The sequence below is a fragment of the Malaclemys terrapin genome, chromosome 2, assembly GCF_027887155.1.
Source record: "Malaclemys terrapin pileata isolate rMalTer1 chromosome 2, rMalTer1.hap1, whole genome shotgun sequence".
In the NCBI taxonomy this organism is placed as follows: Eukaryota; Metazoa; Chordata; order Testudines; family Emydidae; genus Malaclemys; species Malaclemys terrapin.
This window is the reverse complement of record NC_071506.1, coordinates 145,281,936-145,299,687: the sequence shown is the minus strand read 5'-3', so window position 1 is coordinate 145,299,687 and position 17,752 is coordinate 145,281,936.

The following is a 17,752-nucleotide window of genomic DNA, read 5'->3' as shown; positions in this document are numbered from 1 at the left end:
ACTGACTTCAACATTTGCTGGGGGGTGCTCGATCCCTGCTCCACCCCAGGCCTCGCCCCCACTCCACCCCTTCCCTCAAGGCCTCACCCTACCATGCCTCTTCCTGCCCCCACTCTGCCTCTTCCTGCCCATGCTGCACACCTTTCTTCCCTGTTCTGCCCCCTCCCCTGAAAACCCCACCTTCATTACCCCCTCCCCCCAGTGCCTCCTGCCTGCCGCTGAACAGCTGATTATGGCAGGTGAGAGGCGCTGAGAGGGAGGGGAAGAAGCAGATTGGCGGGGCCCGCCAGCAGGTGGGAGGCCCTGGGGGTGAGGAGGAGCTGATCAGTGGGACCGCCAATTGGTGCTGATCACCCACTATTTTTTTCCACGTAGGTGCTCCAGACCCAGAGCACCCACAGAGTCAGTGCCTATGGGTCCCCAAACACTTTTTTGTTGTTATATGAGCTCACAACTGAAAAGGACTAAGGGCATCAAGTAGTCCCACCTATTATCTTATGTATACAACAGTTTCTTATCTGAAGATAAATATTTATATTTTAAAGTAAATAATATACTTAGAATGTTTGTTTGTTTTCTAATTTCCCTCCTCCCCTCAAACAGTTCTCTTTTGGTTTCATAATGAAGAAGAAGATAAACAATTGTATTTGATTTGGTTTCCAGAAAGCAAGGGTTTGGGGTTTTTTTTCCTTCTTCCCCTTCAAGGGCATTTGTTAAGTAGAATATGGCCACCTCCTTGCATGCCAGCTTGGTGAGATTATTAATACATGAAAATAAATTAAGTTGGTTCTGTTGCATAAATTAATGGATAGGGAAATAATTCAGTCCCACAAACAAAAATAAAGAAGATCATTTTAATTTAAAAATATTTTATCTCCAGTTATGTTTTACGTTTTATCCTGGTCAGTGCTCAGACCCTTCAGTATTCTCTTGCTATTTTGTTTTACATCTATATTATATTTTGTGTCCTTTCAGTTCTCCCTGGTTTTAGTTTAATTTTCCCTGAGTCTGGTTACCTTTTGTTTATTTTCATGTGTTCTTGCTTTCTTTTGAACAAACTGTTTTCTAAATTAATTCTCTTTTGTTTTTCTAGTTGTTCTGTTAGTTTTATTTATCTTTACTTTTACAGATAGAAGGTGGGTGAGGTAATATTTTTTTACTGGACCAACTTCTGTTGGTGAAAGAGCTGTGTTGAACTACATCTGAAGAAGAGTTCTGTGTATCTCAAGAGCTTGTCTCTTTCCCCAACAGATGTTGGTCCAATAAAATATATTACCTCATCCACCTCGTCTTTCTAATATCCTGGGACCAACACAGCTAAAACTACACTGCAAACAATATATTTTTCCCTTTTTCAATGCCCTGCACACGTCTGCAACTGCATTATTATAGAACTGTGGTTCTCAAACTTTTTTACTGGTGACCCCTTTCACGTAGCAAGCCTCTGAATGTGACCCCCCCTTATAAATTAAAAACACTTTTTTATATATTTAACGCTATAAAAAATTCTGGAGGCAGAGCGGGTTTGGGGTGGAGGTTGACAGCTCGCAACCCCCTATGTAATAACCTCGTGACCTCTTGAGGGGTTCTGACCCCTAGTTTGAGAACCCCTGTTATAGATGAAGCGGATAGCGCAATCTGTACTTAAGATAGTCCAATGCTTTCCATTATAAAATCTTCTTTTCAGTTGCTTACAATTTTGCCAAACTTTACTTGTTTGGGCTGACATTTTGATTATGGATATTTGCCTAATACTTAATGTATTTATTTATTTTTGTAAGTTTAATCAAATATGGTTCAGCTGTTTGTAACAATGAGGTTAGGAAAATATGTTGTTTAGCCCACTTTAAAAAAATCTTAGAACACTTTCAGGCACTTGAAATTTGTCAGGGGGTAGCCACTTTATATCAGGGATTTATCTTTTGCTGTTACCATGAAAATCTGCCCAATTGTAAGATTTTGAAACATCTAAATGCATATAGGCTCAACAGAGACCCATTAGAGTTTGACAGGTAATTATCCAAAGATTCAGTACTGAGTATGCTCCAGCCCTGCACAGCCCCTACCTGTGACTGGAAGGAGCATGTGCCATCCCCACAGACGACCTGAACATGCTTCATCCCTGGGCTCCTGGAGCTAAGCAGGACTTTCCCTGCAATTGCTCTTCCTGGCCGCTGTGGGCCACTGTGGCACCATGCACTGAAGCTGAAAGCAGGGGAAATGGCTCCACTGTGGTGTTAGTGCTCCCCCATCAACATGGAGGATGAACAGCCTGACTCAAATGCAAAGGAAATTGGAATGAGAGCTGAAACTGGGGGTGGCAGAAGTTGTACACTGGAACAGAGAGCCTGGGGGAGGTGGCAGTGGGGCATACTAGAGGTAAGACTGGGACTGGCTTGGCAAGGAGACTGAGACAAGGAACCACAGGTGGGGAAACTGGGATGAGGAATCTAGGCATTGACTGGGACCCAGATTTGGGAATTACGTTCAGGCTTAAGTAGCTCAGAGGAGGAGACATGGACTGGTTGGGTAAGGAGCCCAAGGTGTGGAGACTGGGTCTGGGAAAATAAACAGGGGGATAGACATTCAACTGCCTGAGAGCATCATGAGAGCATCCTTTCCTTTCCTTTCCTGCAGTCCTCTGCCTCATTCACAATCCACCTTCCAACTTCTGCAACAAATGAGGCAGAAGTAGGGCTGTCAAGTGACTAAAAACATTAATCATGATTGATCACGCTGTTAATAATAGAATACTATTTATATAAATATTTTTGGATGTTTTCCACATTTGCCAATATATTGATTTCAATTATAACACAGAATACAAAGTGTACAATGCTCACTTTATATTTATTTTTATTATAAATATTTGCACTGTAAAAATAAAAGAAATAGTATTTTTCAATTCACTTAATAAAAGTACTGTAGTGTACTCTTTATCATGAAAGTTGAACTTACAAATGTAGAATTATGTACAAAAAATAACTGCAGTCAAAAATATAACAATGTAAAACTTTAGAGCCTACAAGTCCACTCAGTCCTAGTTCTTGTTCAGCCAATTGCTCAGACAAAGAAGTTTGTTTACATTTACAGGAGATAATGTTGCCCACTTCTTGTTTACAATGTCACCTGAAAGTGAGACCAGGCATTTGAATGACACTGTTGTAGCTGGCATTGCAAGATATTTACGTGTCAGATGTGCTAAAGATTCATATGTCCCTTCATGCTTCAACCACCATTCTAGAGGACATGCGTCCATGCTGATGATGGGTTCTGCTTGACAACAATCCAAAGCAGTGCAGATCAACGCATGTTCATTTTCATCATCTAAGTCAGATGCCACTAACAGAAGGTTGATTTTCTTTTTTGGTGGTTTGCGTTCTTTAGTTTCCACATTGGAGTATTGCTCTTCTCAGACTTCTGAAAGTATGCTTCACATCCCATCCCGATCAGAATATGGAAGGCACTTCAGATTCTTAAATCTTGGGTTGAGTGCTGTAGTTATCTTTAGAAATCTCACATTGGTACCTTCTTTGCATTTTGTCAAATCTGCAGTGAAAAAGTTCTTAAAACGAACAACATGCTGGGTCATCTGTGGCTGCTATAACATGAATATATATGGCAGAATGAGGGTAAAACACAGAGCAATAGACATACAGTTCTCCCCCAAAGAGTTCAATCACACATTTAATTAACTCCCCCCAAGGAGTCCAATCACAAAATTATTTATTTTTTTAACAAGTGTCATCAGCATGGAAGCATGTCCTCTGGAATGGTGGCCAAAGCATGAAGGGGCATATGACTGTTTAGCATATCTGGCATGTAAACACCTTGCAACGCCGGCTACAAAAGTGCCATGTGAACACCTGTTCTCACTTTTAGGTGACATTGTAAATAAGAAGCAGGCAGCATTATCTCCTGTAAATGTAAACAAACTTGGTTCACTTAGCGATTGGCTGAACAAGAAATAGGACTGAGCGAATTTCTAGGATCTAAAGTTTTACATTGTTTGTTTTTGAGTGCAGTTATGTAACAAAAAATGTACATTTGTAGTTGCACTTTCACGATAAAGAGATTGCACTACAGTACTTGTATGAGGTGACTTGAAAAATACTGTTTCTTTTGTTTATATTTACAGTGCAAATATCTGTAATAAAATAAAATGAAGTGAGCACTGTACACTTTGCATTCTGTATTGTAATTGAAATCAATATATATGAAAATGCAGAAAAACATCAAAAATATTTTATAAATGTGCAATTAAAACTGTGATTAATTTTTTTGAGTTAATCGCATAAGTTAACTATAATTAATCGACAGCCCTAGGCAGAAGTGCTACAGACAACAGCTTCCATTGCTACACAACTCTAATTCAATTTGACAGCATTGCGTGAGACAGGGGTTCTATGGAAAAAATAGAATGTGATCATGTAATTAAAGATTATCATAATAATGATTGAACACAAGGGGGCTGAATTAAGGTGGCACAGGCCACCTTATTTCTGGCATTTCCTAACTTTTGAGTGCTTGACATTGCTATCTTAACATTCTTTTATTGTACTTTTTTTGTAAAATTATGTGTGCTTTCCAAAAATAAAACTTCAATTCAAAACCCAGTTAAGGTTGCAGAGAGACAATAATGTACATATCTATCATATGATTAACAAACCTTAAACAATTAAGGAAATTGATATTTAAAGATACAAAACTTATCCTGACTATCCCAGAAACAAATTATTCCTAGCATGTATGTATGCTTCATCATATCACAACCTTAACAGTGACGAAAAATAAAAACACTATCCTTTCACCGGTGATCTAAAATATAAATATTTCTAAATCTAAACTCTATGTCTAATTTAAGACTGGCTCCTGTGATTGCCCTATAGGCCAGAATCTCTAACATGCTCTTCCAGCGTGCCCCCTTCTTCAGGGCTTCCAAGGGGATCCTCGGAAGGCAGCCATATTAATGTTCCCCATAGTGCCGGTAATGGGGGAGTCCTTCCCTGTCAGGATAGAGCCCCTTCACGTTGTGCCAGCCATTTTATATAGCCAAAGGGGATGGAAAGGGAAAGAGGATCTTGCCCAATCTATTTATGATGGCTTTTTCTACTCATTTTATTGCTTTCAACTGTTTAGGTTTTGTAAAATTAAGTGCTTTTTTCATTTGTACACACACAAATATGTGTATTCCCAGATATGCAGCATTACATTGGAATTAATGTTGAGAGAATATATCATTAATTTACCAATGAAAGTACAAAAATTTGTAATTATCCCAAAATCATGCATTATAAACCCAGGAAATTTAGAGTTAATATTAAATTTAGAAGAAATCCAAGTAAGTGAAGTTATGGAAATGCACAGTTAATGCATTCAAAAAGCCTTAATTTTATCTTATAGCAACACCATCTAATAACCATACAATTATGATAAAGACATTTTAGTGTTTGTGGTCCTGGAGTAGCTTAAACTATTTTTTAAAGATGGGTTAGTTTTGCTTCTTCCCACTCCCCACCTCATGGCACTACCTGAATGGTTGAGAAGCCAGATGGACATACACACCTACCATGTTAAATTAGATGAATAATCCTATAAAAGGAAAGCAGAATGACATGTACATATGCTGAAAGGCTGAACAGCATGAAAATGTTAACTTTTGTGAATTGATGACACACTTTTTTTTTTGCACCAAGATGTTGCATAAATTAAATTATGGGACCACTGATGCAGTTCGGTTACTATGCCTGGATTATACGTGGGGCCCTGAGTATTATACAGAGAACACTCAGATGCGTGCCATCAAGTTACATTACATCACCCTTGAAATAAAGATAATGTAAATGATAGTAAGAGGGCTTGAAAAAAAATCCCTGCTTTTTAGAAACTAAAGCCATAGTTTAACAGAAGTGTTTGTGTTTAAGCACAGCCAATATTATTAAGTCCACATAACAGCAAATTTGAAAACTGCAAGAAACAACAAAAAAGAGGGCTGGGGGGGTAGGGCAGGGAAAGTAAGAAAGAAAGGAGTGAAAGTCTCTTTATCCAGGCTTCCATTTAGGATTCATTTCAACCCTGAAAAGGACATGCAATACAATCATGTAACATTAACTTATATAAATAACCTGGGCATTTTTCTGTGACACAATATTCCACAAACACAAATTGTACATTCAATCATCTTGTCAGCCAAAGTAAAGAAAAACATATTTATTAGAACCTAGAGACTTGAAGATAGAAATAGATACCCTCTCTAAAAGATTCTGCCTGCTACTAGAAGATTTTTTAAGTGTATAAGCATAAATCCAAGTTTAAAAAAAAAGTTATCTCAAACTGAGGCTTCAGTGATTGCCTTTCCAACAATTTTTCTAAAACGTCATGTTCCAATGCCTCATCATCTATTCCAGTATATTTTCTCAGAAACTGTTCAATAGATCCAGTGTCAGAAAGTACAGAAAATGTATCTAGATTAAGGAAATGAAAACTGGTTAGCTACAATAGTGCTACATTCATAGAACTGGTCAAACTAATAAGAACTGACCTGAACCTTTGGTGAAACCAAACCACTTTTAAAATAATAATAAAAAAGTATATTTTTAATGTTTTCATTTACTTTTGAACTTCCTAAAGTAAACGTGCCAAATGTCACACAAGATGCAATTCTAGCAGAATTTTGGCCCCAACTAGAAGCAACAAATACTAGAGAAATACAATGAAGTCTCATGAGAAAGTCTGTTCTTGTGAGAATCCCAGCCCAATTTTGAAGGCCCAAGAGGTTCAGCTACTTTGACTGAGGATGAGATAAGTATATGAACCAAAATAACCCACCAAACCTTTGGAGATTTGGCCATCAGTTTCATAGCTCTTCCTTGTCAAATGTTTTGAAGGTTGTCAGATTCATGTTTCCAGATTTGTAGATCCCAAGGCAAGAAGGGACTGCTGTGCTCAGCCTCTACTCCTGAGGGATGTGATTTTGTCCTGAAAATTAATACAATCCGAGAAGAGGGAAGGTTTTAGTTTCTTTCTAGTAGCCTGCATGCTATTAATATTTTATTTAATATTTGTGAAGTTCATTAGCACTTTATGAATAAAAACAATAGGTGGATATGGCACTGTAGAAGCAAATGACAGATGCTTACTATCTAAAGAAACAGAATACAAGGTATGAAATTAAATAAAGATGTCATAAAAGGGTACGAATGAAGAAGTTACAACAACATTGAAAGATCAAGCAACATATGTATTGTTACATACATATCTCATCAATTGCTTTTTTGATTGCTTTTGTTGTAATATTAAAATTTGAGCACAGTCAGCTGGAGGTCAGCAACAGAAGGTAAGTGAAAAGAGGGATTTAATGAAGAAGTAACGTTGCAAGGCATAAAGGGCCCAGAGGGGTATTACAGACACAGAAGACAACATGAGAAAAAGGAAAGATGTTATTACCGAATTGGAATGGTGAAATTTCCAAAGTTACTAAGTGTTGGCCTATCTCTGCTCCCATTGAAGTTAAAGGGAGTTTGATCACTAACTTCACTGAAAGCAGTTAGGTGAATACTGACAACTTTTGAAAATGTCACCCTCAATAATTAAGATTGAAGCTAGCTCCTCATTACAAATTCCAGTTTTAACCCTATCATCACCCTCACCAAAAAGTTTCACATGCTGCAACTCTTCTTAGGGTAGAGTTTTCTCTCTCGAGTTTGGTAAATATCAGAAAGACTTTACATTGTGAGTTTTGAAAAATGTACCTGAGAAAGATTATAAAACATGAGCCAGCTAAATGTTTCAGGAGTAGCCCTGAGAGGAAACTGAAGGACTATCTTGTGTTTAAAGGAGACTGTAAGTTAAAGACTGTTTGCTTTTTCTCCACATAGCTGTCATCTTTCTAAAGAGACCAGTTTTTAATACGATGCCCCAGTCTCCCAAGAACTTTTTTTCTGAAATATCCCAGTTATACATTTCATCATTCACAACTTAATTTTTTAAATACTTATTGTGATAGACCCAGGCCAGTTGAGTACAACAAAGTAGCAGAAGGCAGATATACTGGCCATTGGATTAGCAGTTTTCTGTTCCCTGACTGATCAGAGCAGGGGCTGCTCCAGGCTAATGAGAACACCTGACTCCAATTAACCTGCAAAGAGTCAGGTGAGGCCATTAAGGTAATGTGAACACCCGACTCTAGTTAAGGCCCTTTTGATACTACAGTCAGGCTGGAGAGAGCCAGGGAGCCAGAGGAGAGGAAGTGTGGCGGAAGGGCTGGTTAATGAAGACACCCTCAAACCATTGGTAAGGGAGCCCTAAGGTAAGGGTGAAGAAGGGAGAAGCAGGAGAGCTGTGGGGAAGTGGCCCAGGGAAATGTAGCAACTCTGGCAGTGAAAGGTTGGCTGTCAACAGCTGCTACCATTAAGGTCCCTGGGCCGGAACCCGGAGTAGAGGGTGGGCCCGGGTCCCCCCTCCAACCTGCCACTACAGAAACACCTCCTGGGAAGGGAAGACAGGCCCCTGTCAGGACAGGAGACTAAACTGTTCTGAAATAAGCCCTAGAGACAACAGAGACTGTGGAAGTTCTTTCACCAACTTCCTTGCTGGCTTATGATGAAAAGGGCTCAGTAGACTGTAACCCTGGCCCTAGAGAGAGAAGGGCTACATGGAGGGTCGCAGCGAGCCACTGAGGCTAGCATAAACTGCCTAGAAGTGCGGGACCCATGGGAACAAGGTCAGAGCTCTGCCACATTATATAAAGTTTGTTCAGAACTTATTGCTATATCAGGTAAAACCTACACTTATCAAGGACAAACAGTCCAGTGCAGCAAGTATTCTGTGTGACTGAAAGCATTTGGAGTGATGAGAGTAGATGGTACCAAAACTCTTTATTTGCTCAAGGTGAAACTTAATGACAATTATTCAGTATTTCATGAAAAAAATCATTTACAACTCTTAGTTATGGGGGGGGGGAACATCTCCCACTCCAATATATCTGAATGTCACTATTGAATCAGAAGTTAGCAGCAGTGATACCAGCACCTTTTTTTTTCTGTTGTTGAAGAATACTTTTCTATGAAATTTCAACAATCCTAAATCATGTTGCCACAAAATGTTCCCAGGTTCTGACTGAAAATTAGAATAATCTTACATCTATCATGATTTAGTTGGGGCTGTCATAGGTAATTTTAACCACCATTCCATGAATTTGCTGTCATGGCCAAGATCCAGGGTCGTTTAAAAAGAGGCAGCAGGATTTCTCCTTTTAGTTTCTGTTGTGAGAGGCTACCGGTGTGGTGCTTCTGCTTTCTCCTGTTGATATCACTCGGCTGCGTGCTTGTGTTCCCTCTGTGTGCTGCCCCAGCTCTGCGCAGATAGCTGACACAGCAGACCCGACGAGAACCCCCAATAACCACAGAGTCTACTAAGATACAAAAGCACCTCGGCCAGGTTTATTGCGATCTCGGACACAATTGCAGTTCCCTGTAGGTTTCTGAGCCTCATTCAGGGCATACTACGAGAAAAGTGCCTCTTGGCAAGGACCCGGCTCAGTGGCGGGACTTTCCACTGCCCCCGTGGCCGGACAAAGACACCACCCCAGGGACACATTCTTATACACAGGTACAAACAAGTTACACATCACTCCTGACGTATTGAGGTGCAACCCCTCTACGTAGCAAGGTACAACCCCTCTATGCAGTAAGGTGCCGCCTTGCACCTTGTACCTGTTGGTTCGATCAAAACAACTCTATCCATCATTTTACCCTTTTGCCCCTGTCATTGGGATGGGTCGGCCTGTTCCATGTTATCTGTGGAATGTTCCAGTATGGTATGTCTTGGTACCATGTTTATACTGTAACTATGCTAAATGAATATGTATTTCTGCAACATCAGCCCTTTCCTTGCCAACTTCTGTGAGCAGGGCCTGCCTCTTGCTCACAGCTTAACTTTGCTTCATATTAACAAAGTCTTGACCATTACTTTAGTTCAGGCCTCAGGGCCTTCATTAGGCCTTTACTTACTACATTGCCTTCACTTACTACATTACAAAACATTACATTACAAAAGGGTAAAATGATGGATAGAGTTGTTTTGATCGAACCAACAGGTACAAGGTGCAAGGCGGCACCTTACTGCATAGAGGGGTTGTACCTTGCTACGTAGAGGGGTTGCACCTCAATACGTCAGGAGTGATGTGTAACTTGTTTGTACCTGTGTATAAGAATGTGTCCCTGGGGTGGCGTCTTTGTCCGGCCACGGGGGCAGTAGAAAGTCCCGCCACTGAGCCGGGTCCTTGCCAAGAGGCACTTTTCTCGTAGTATGCCCTGAATGAGGCTCAGAAACCTACAGGGAACTGCAATTGTGTCCGAGATCGCAATAAACCTGGCCGAGGTGCTTTTGTATCTTAGTAGACTCTGTGGTTATTGGGGGTTCTCGTCGGGTCTGCTGTGTCAGCTATCTGCGCAGAGCTGGGGCAGCACACAGAGGGAACACAAGCACGCAGCCGAGTGATATCAACAGGAGAAAGCAGAAGCACCACACCGGTAGCCTCTCACAACAGTTTCCTCCAGTCTGTCTTTCTGCCTCCTAACTTGCTTCTTCCCCTGCTGGATAAGAAGCAGGGGGAGCAGCAGAGTAAACACCACAAGGAATCAGGTAACAGCAGCCAGCTGGACATAAGGTGGAGCGAGCAATATTGGGCACAGGCACTCCCCACAAATATACCCTCACTTGATTCTCTAGTTCCCCATCACCCATCCAAACCATCAGCTTTCCCATGTCCCAGGCTACCTATCTCCTGACTTACACCTAAGAGAGACTATGCTCCTGGTTTAAGAGAAGATAGAGTACCTTGATGCTTGCAAAATCATTAAAATACAGAAAATATTAGAAAATAATAAAATGTTAAAGTCTAATGTCAAGAATGACATAATGATGAATTGTTTCTAACAAATTAGTGTAAGAATAAAAATGAAAATAAATATTCCAAGGTACTATACATCACCACTTATTTCTATGGTGACCTGTGATTTTTTTCAGCACCAATAAGCTTTTGGGAATATTGGGTTTTAAGGTATTAAATATTACAATAAATTACCTGATAAACAATGTACTCATTGCACTCACTACTCATTTTAATATTTATCAAAAATCCTTTGTTTTAGAATTTTTGCTCGATTTATTTTACATTGCTGCAGAGTAATTTGTTAAAAATTCAGTATTGACAGTTTCTCACTGAATGTACACAGTTGTCAAGCGGAAGCTGGAGGGTTTGGTAATAGTAATGGGTGGGTGGGAGATGAATTTTTTGCCAGATGGGAGGAGAGCTTCTGGCACCTAGGAAAGAGGCAGATTTTAAGGCCTTTGCCAGCTAGGAAGAGAGAAGTTGCAAGGAATTTTGAGATCTCGGTGGGTCATATGGCTTCTTCTCTTATATTGTTTATTGTGTTATTTATTGTTATATTTAATGCATTAAAACCTTAAGTTTTCCCACAAACTTCTTGGTACTGCAAAAATCAAAGATCTTTATCTTGCCTTTGGGGAGGGAAGGCCATATGATAACGTGTTTCTCCCCCATTACAGTCACCTTGCTGCTCTGACACCACCAAGCCTGTTTGCTCTATCCTGACCCAATAATCACATTCTGTTTTATGGAATGGAAATGTACTGTACTGAAGCCCAGGCAGAGCTAATGGAGCAGTCTCAGGAGAACTTTCCAGCCCAGTCAGTTGGAGTTCCTGTGATCAATGTTCCACTACCGCGCTTTCCCTGCACAGATGTGCAATCAGTCTCTTACACTGTTCCTGAAAACTTATACAGGAGCCAAATTCTGTGTGTGTGTATTTGGGGAGAGGGAGTGGATGTTGGAATATGTGGCCACTTTCCTAATGTCGAATTGCAGAAAACAAGGGCTCCTGACATATAGCATAGGGGAAATGTAATTTTTGTATTCTGCTGTACTAAATATAAAATATAGCCATACTTATGGACTCAATATCATGAACTGAACAAATCAAGTTCAGTTAAATATTACCAAATTACTGTCTTATGAACTCACACAAACACTGAGATTATGCTGCATGAAAGAGACCTCTGTGACATGTGTTGGGACCAGGTGGAGGTTACTCCACAAGGCTAGTATCCACGTAGGAAGAAGGGCCATTCCCACAGATTGTTAAAGTGATCCAACAGCTTGAGGTGGCATTACCTTTCCTGTGGAGGCCTTCTACATTTCAGAGGATCCTGGGGCAAACCAACTGCTCGTTCCATGACTGGAACATACATCCCACACGATTTGGATAAAACCCCACCAGGAGATCCTCATAGTTCCTTTTACCTTCCCAGGGTCCTTCTTACAATTAATTCTGTGGGAAGAGATGCTCTGAGGGAATGGTAAGAATAGGTAGTGCATGTGAGGACAGCTGGGCTACTGGCTGGGGTTGGCACAGGCAGAAGCATACTGTCAGAACAAACAGCTGGACGTACCCTTAACAAGACAGTGATGTTGAGCAGACTGCAGTGAATGCTTTCATTAGAAGAGTATACACATGCATTGGGGTCAGCAAGTTAGACCATTGCTTGTGGCTTGGCTGGACCCTTAGGACTCACAGATAATTACCTCAGAACACTTGGGCTCAACAATGACTCATCACAATGCATTCTAGCCAGACTCTATATAGTCCTTCCATTTGTTGAAGCATTTTCAACATGGACCAGTCCACGCTACATCACTTCCACAAATTATGTTCCTTCATTGTCAGAAATGAAGACAAGATGGAGCAAGCAGGCTTGAAATAAAGTCCCTTAGAAACAACAATTGACAAACAAGAAATATCCCTTCTCTAATACTACAGACAGCAAAAGTAGCAACAGACTTCAGGAAGAAGGTGGGGAGGGGGTTCTCTGAAAACAGTGGTAGTATGTAACAGATACACTTTCTGGTATCCTACAAAACGGTTTCTCCTTATTCAAAATGTGACAGAAAATCATGTTCCTTGTAACAGTGTTTTTTTCCCCCTTTGTTTTATTATTCATTGTTTATTACAAAAAAATTATGATCTTACAAGTTCAAATTTACAGAGCTCACCTAATAAGAGGCTCTGCTCAGTACATTTGTTGTGCATATAGATGTTCATGTGAAATTTGCTTTCTGTGATAATATAAGAAAAGACATTTTGTATTCAGATGTGATGTTAACATCTCTGCAGTTAGAATAAAGTTATATTGTTCCTATTTTTTTTCTAGCGTCCTGTTTGATATTTTTGTTTTGTTTTCATAACTTCCTTTGGGTTGATATGTTCTATCATTTATCCCCAGACTATGCTGGCGGCAGGAAAAATATAAAAGGAGCAAGCTTTAAGGGAAAAGTGTTATGGAGCTGTATCTTTTGAGCTCTATTTCTATACTAGTTTAAGATTCCTGGTAAAGCTTTAATTCTCTCCTCTAGGCAATCCTGTGAGCTGAATTATGTACTCTATTCATAGCAATAGATTTCCCTCTGATGGAAAAATAGGAATAAACAAATATCTTTATTGGTCCCTAGCACAATTCAAAAATACTAAACCACTAAATATCTATGGGACATTAAAACAAATATTTTATTTTAATGCTGTGCAAGGGGACAGGAAAATGGCAAGAAAAGCAGTGGGGTAGAATAAATTAAAATAACTTAGAAGCCACAGAGGTACCTTTATGTTTTGTTTAATTTAAACAAAATATGAAACAGTTATGGAAAGATTCTGATGTGATGAGTACCATCTGCTCTTATTTTGTTATATAATGATTTGCATAAAGTCTATTAAGTTTGCTGTATTGCATGCTTCAGGAATTTAATAACCCAGAATTATGTATGATATACAGTACATGGCAACAAATTGCAATAAACAGAAATTGTACTTCTAACTGCAAATTCTTATAGAAAAGAATATGCAGTTTTTAGAAAAATAAAGCTGTTGCAAATCATTTTTCTAATTTTTTTCTTCAGTAATTAACTAGTTTTAATTACTATAAGAGAATGTGTAATAATTCTACATTCTTGATGCAGCAGAGCATAAAATGATACAGATATACCATGTAAACCTAGTATCAGTAGGCTTGCCTCACTGTCCAATTTTTTTATTTTTTTTAAATATTGGTGGGAAGATTTCTTAATTCTTGTGAAGATATGCTGGGCCTGGTTCAGGTCTCACTGACACTTTGTGTAGACAAGGTCCAGATCCTCTGAAGTTATAGGTGTTATTATGGATATAAAACTGGGAATGATTATTGGATCAATCCAATTCCTGATTAGTAGTACAGAACAGGGCTTTCCACCCTGTGACTCTCCAGACTGTAAGCTGTGGCCCTTGAGGGAGACATCAAGAAAAATTGTTTATTTATCAATGGAAAATGTGGTGCCTGGGCCTTGCCGTACAAGTATGAAACTGAAGCTTTTGGATCATAAGAACGGCCATACTGGGTCAGACCAAAGTCCATCTAGCCCAATATCCTGTCTTCTGACAGTGGCCAACGGTAGGTGCCCCAGAGAGAATGAACACTACAGGTAATCCTCAAGCAATCTATTCCCTGTCACTCATTCGTAGCTTCTGGCAAACAGAGGCTAGAGACACCATTGTGACAGATTTGTTACCAATCTGCCCGGGCGTCAGGTGATTAGGCTGAGGCCATAGGATTTTTAGGGGAAGAGATGACGGAGGACACCAAGTGTTTACATGTTAAAGCTTTATTAATAAAATAATAAAATAAGAGCGGAGAGTGCTGGGGATTCCCCACATCACTGAGAGGAAGGAAGAAAGCGTTAGTGTCCCAAGCCCTAACCCACTTTTATATTTCCACCCGCACTACCCGAGGCTGGCCAAGCCTAGGTGTAACATAAGAAGAAGAGGGGGAAGGGTGGATGGGAGTTTTTGTCCTCTGCACGGGTCATCCAGGGTCCGCTGTTGATTTCCAACTTGCTTTGGCTATCGGGAGGGTTTTTAAGTTCTGGGTTTTTTTAGGGATGTTTTGTTTAGGGACCTCTGCTCCTGGTGCTCTTTGTACCAGTCCAAATCAGCTTTCTGTGGCCTTTTTAGCTTTCCCAAAACACACCGGCTCCAGGAACGTGAAACCTTGTTACCTCCCCCCCCCCACCTTTCCACAAGGTCCTCTGCACCAAATGCACCCCAATAACTCTCTTAATAGAGTGCAGAAGTGATGTAGAAGAATTTACATAGGCCCTACATACTGGGATGAATTTAAATATATATAATTAGAAAGCAAAAATAAAGCCTTTTTAACATTGATTTGTTTTCTTTCTTCCTATTTGTAGTGTAAGGATAAAGTAGTTACTGTATGTTCACAGTATCTCTATTTAATAAAAATGTACATGCTTTAAATCAAGTCTTTATTAAGCATCACAGTTCAGATAAATAGGTAAAAGTGGTGAGCTCTTTGGCTACTTTACTTCTTGCTCATTAACATTTTCTCAGTCATACCCTCAGCTTGTGGTAGTTTGGCTCACAATCTTTGCAGAAAAGGAGATTTTGACCTTGGCTTATTGAGCTTTTGTGGAGAACTAGGTGCTTGTTACTGGCAACTGCTGTTCTAAAGAAACTGTACACATTTAAATGCAATATGAAATTCAGAGCTGCTCAAGATGAGAATGCAAAGCTCTCATGAGAAGTCTAACACCAGTAATTAAGATATCGCAGTCACTGAAGACACTCAGACATGAGTTAACAGAATAAAAACAGTAGACCAAATTCTGCTCATTTACACTGGTGTGTATCAGGATTAACACCACTGAAATTAATGAAGTGATATGGATCTGCACTAATGTAGCTGATTACTTTGACCAAGTTCTCTTCACTCCCCTTTTCTAAGGGTACATCTACACTACAGCGGGGAGTCGATTTAAGATACACAAATTCAGCTACGTGAATAGCGTAGCTGAATTCGACGTATTGCAGCCGACTTACCCCGTTGTGAGGACGGCGGCAAAATCAACTTCTGCTGCTTTTTGTCGGCGGCGCTTACTACCACCTCCGCTGGTGGAGTTAGAGCGCCGATTTGGGGATCGATTATCGCGTCCCGATGGGACGCGATAAATCGATCCCCGAGAGGTCGATTTCTACCCGCTGATTCAGGCGGGTAGTATAGACCAGACCTAAGACAGAATTAGTTGTAACATTAACTGACGTGATAAAATGGCCCTGTAGTCTTATTAGTGTGTATGCATGCGGGGCGGGGGTGGGGGTTTGGGCCGAGGAGGAGGGTGTCTGGGTCAGTTGGGCGTGGGGGCATTTCTGCATAAGAAGGGAGTTGGCTAGAAGGGCTGGAGCATCCAAGAAGATTACTTTGCATGAACTACAAGTTTGGCTACCTTCAATTTCACGTTGTGGCTGATGCCCTCAACATGGGTATTTTTTACTTGGTAGTGTGATGGAGAACCTCAATGCTGATGCAAAAAAGACAATAAATTATAACTTATTCTTATAATATTAGGTCATTACTAACTTGCCTGGGCCTTTATTGAATCTTAGGGGACATTCACCATAACTTTTATACATAAGGTGCTTGGCGAAAAGTACCTCACATGCATATATTTTTGTTAATTTAATTATATGAAATTATAAGGAAATTCCTAGGAATGCTGTTGTCTCTCTATGTGACCAATTTCCCAAGTGTCCAGAGAGATAACAAAATGTTTATGACTTTTAAGAGTGTTCATACAAACTCAGGAAACCTGTGTTTTAAACTTTATCTTGCTTTAAACTTTCTATGCCAATTTATTTTACACTGTTTTGGAACACTGATATAAGCTTAGTTGTTGAGATTGGTGCTTTGTATAGAATATTTGAAAAAGAGTTTTCAAACACTGCCTCTGTTTGTGACAGAATGCACTCCTGTATTCATACCCTCCACACGATTGTAATCTTTTTGGAAAGTATGCCTTGTGAAGTATTATTTGAAAGCTCATAACTTGCTGATCAATAATATTCCCTATATGATGTCAAAAGTGCATATTCAATACTCACATAGCACCAAACTGGTCTAACAGGCAAATCTTGAACAAAGAAGTGTATGTTTGCCTTAATTTGCATTTAAGCAGTAAACAGAGTCATCAAGCAGAAATGGGAAAGGTAGGAAACAAAAGGAAGTCTGTATGTGAGCATACACAGGTGAAAACCCCCCAGCAAGGAACACCCTTGTACGTACATACACACACACACACACACAGAGTCTCCTGGTTCTCAACTGGAACTGCTTTTCAAAGGGGGACAAACTATAAAAAGGAGAGGCAAACACTCAATGGACCTCTCTCTCCCTATCCATCTCACTCTTTGTACATGAGAAGACAAACGAAGGAGTCGCTGGACTCTGGGAGAGGGGTCCTGACTAGAGGTTGGTCAGTAATACTGCTGGATGCATGTGGTGAGAATTTGCTTGAATCTAACAGTTTGTTAAGTTAGGTATTAGAAAGCATTTTATCTTTATTTTTCTTGTAACCATTTCTGACTTCTACACCTCATCACTTGTACTCACTTAAAATCTCTCTTTGTAGTTAATAAAAGTGTGTTTAAGTTGATGTGTCTGAGCAATTCCATTTAAGGTGACAAGTTGTTGTAAATTAATCCCATAAAGGAATAACAGACTTAATATATTTGAACTATCTAGGAGATGGCTGGGCAATACAGGACATACATTTCGGAGGGAAAATCCGGGACTGGGAGTGTGTTCATGTCACCCTGCAGTATAACCAAGGCCAGTGAGAGCCAGGATGTGA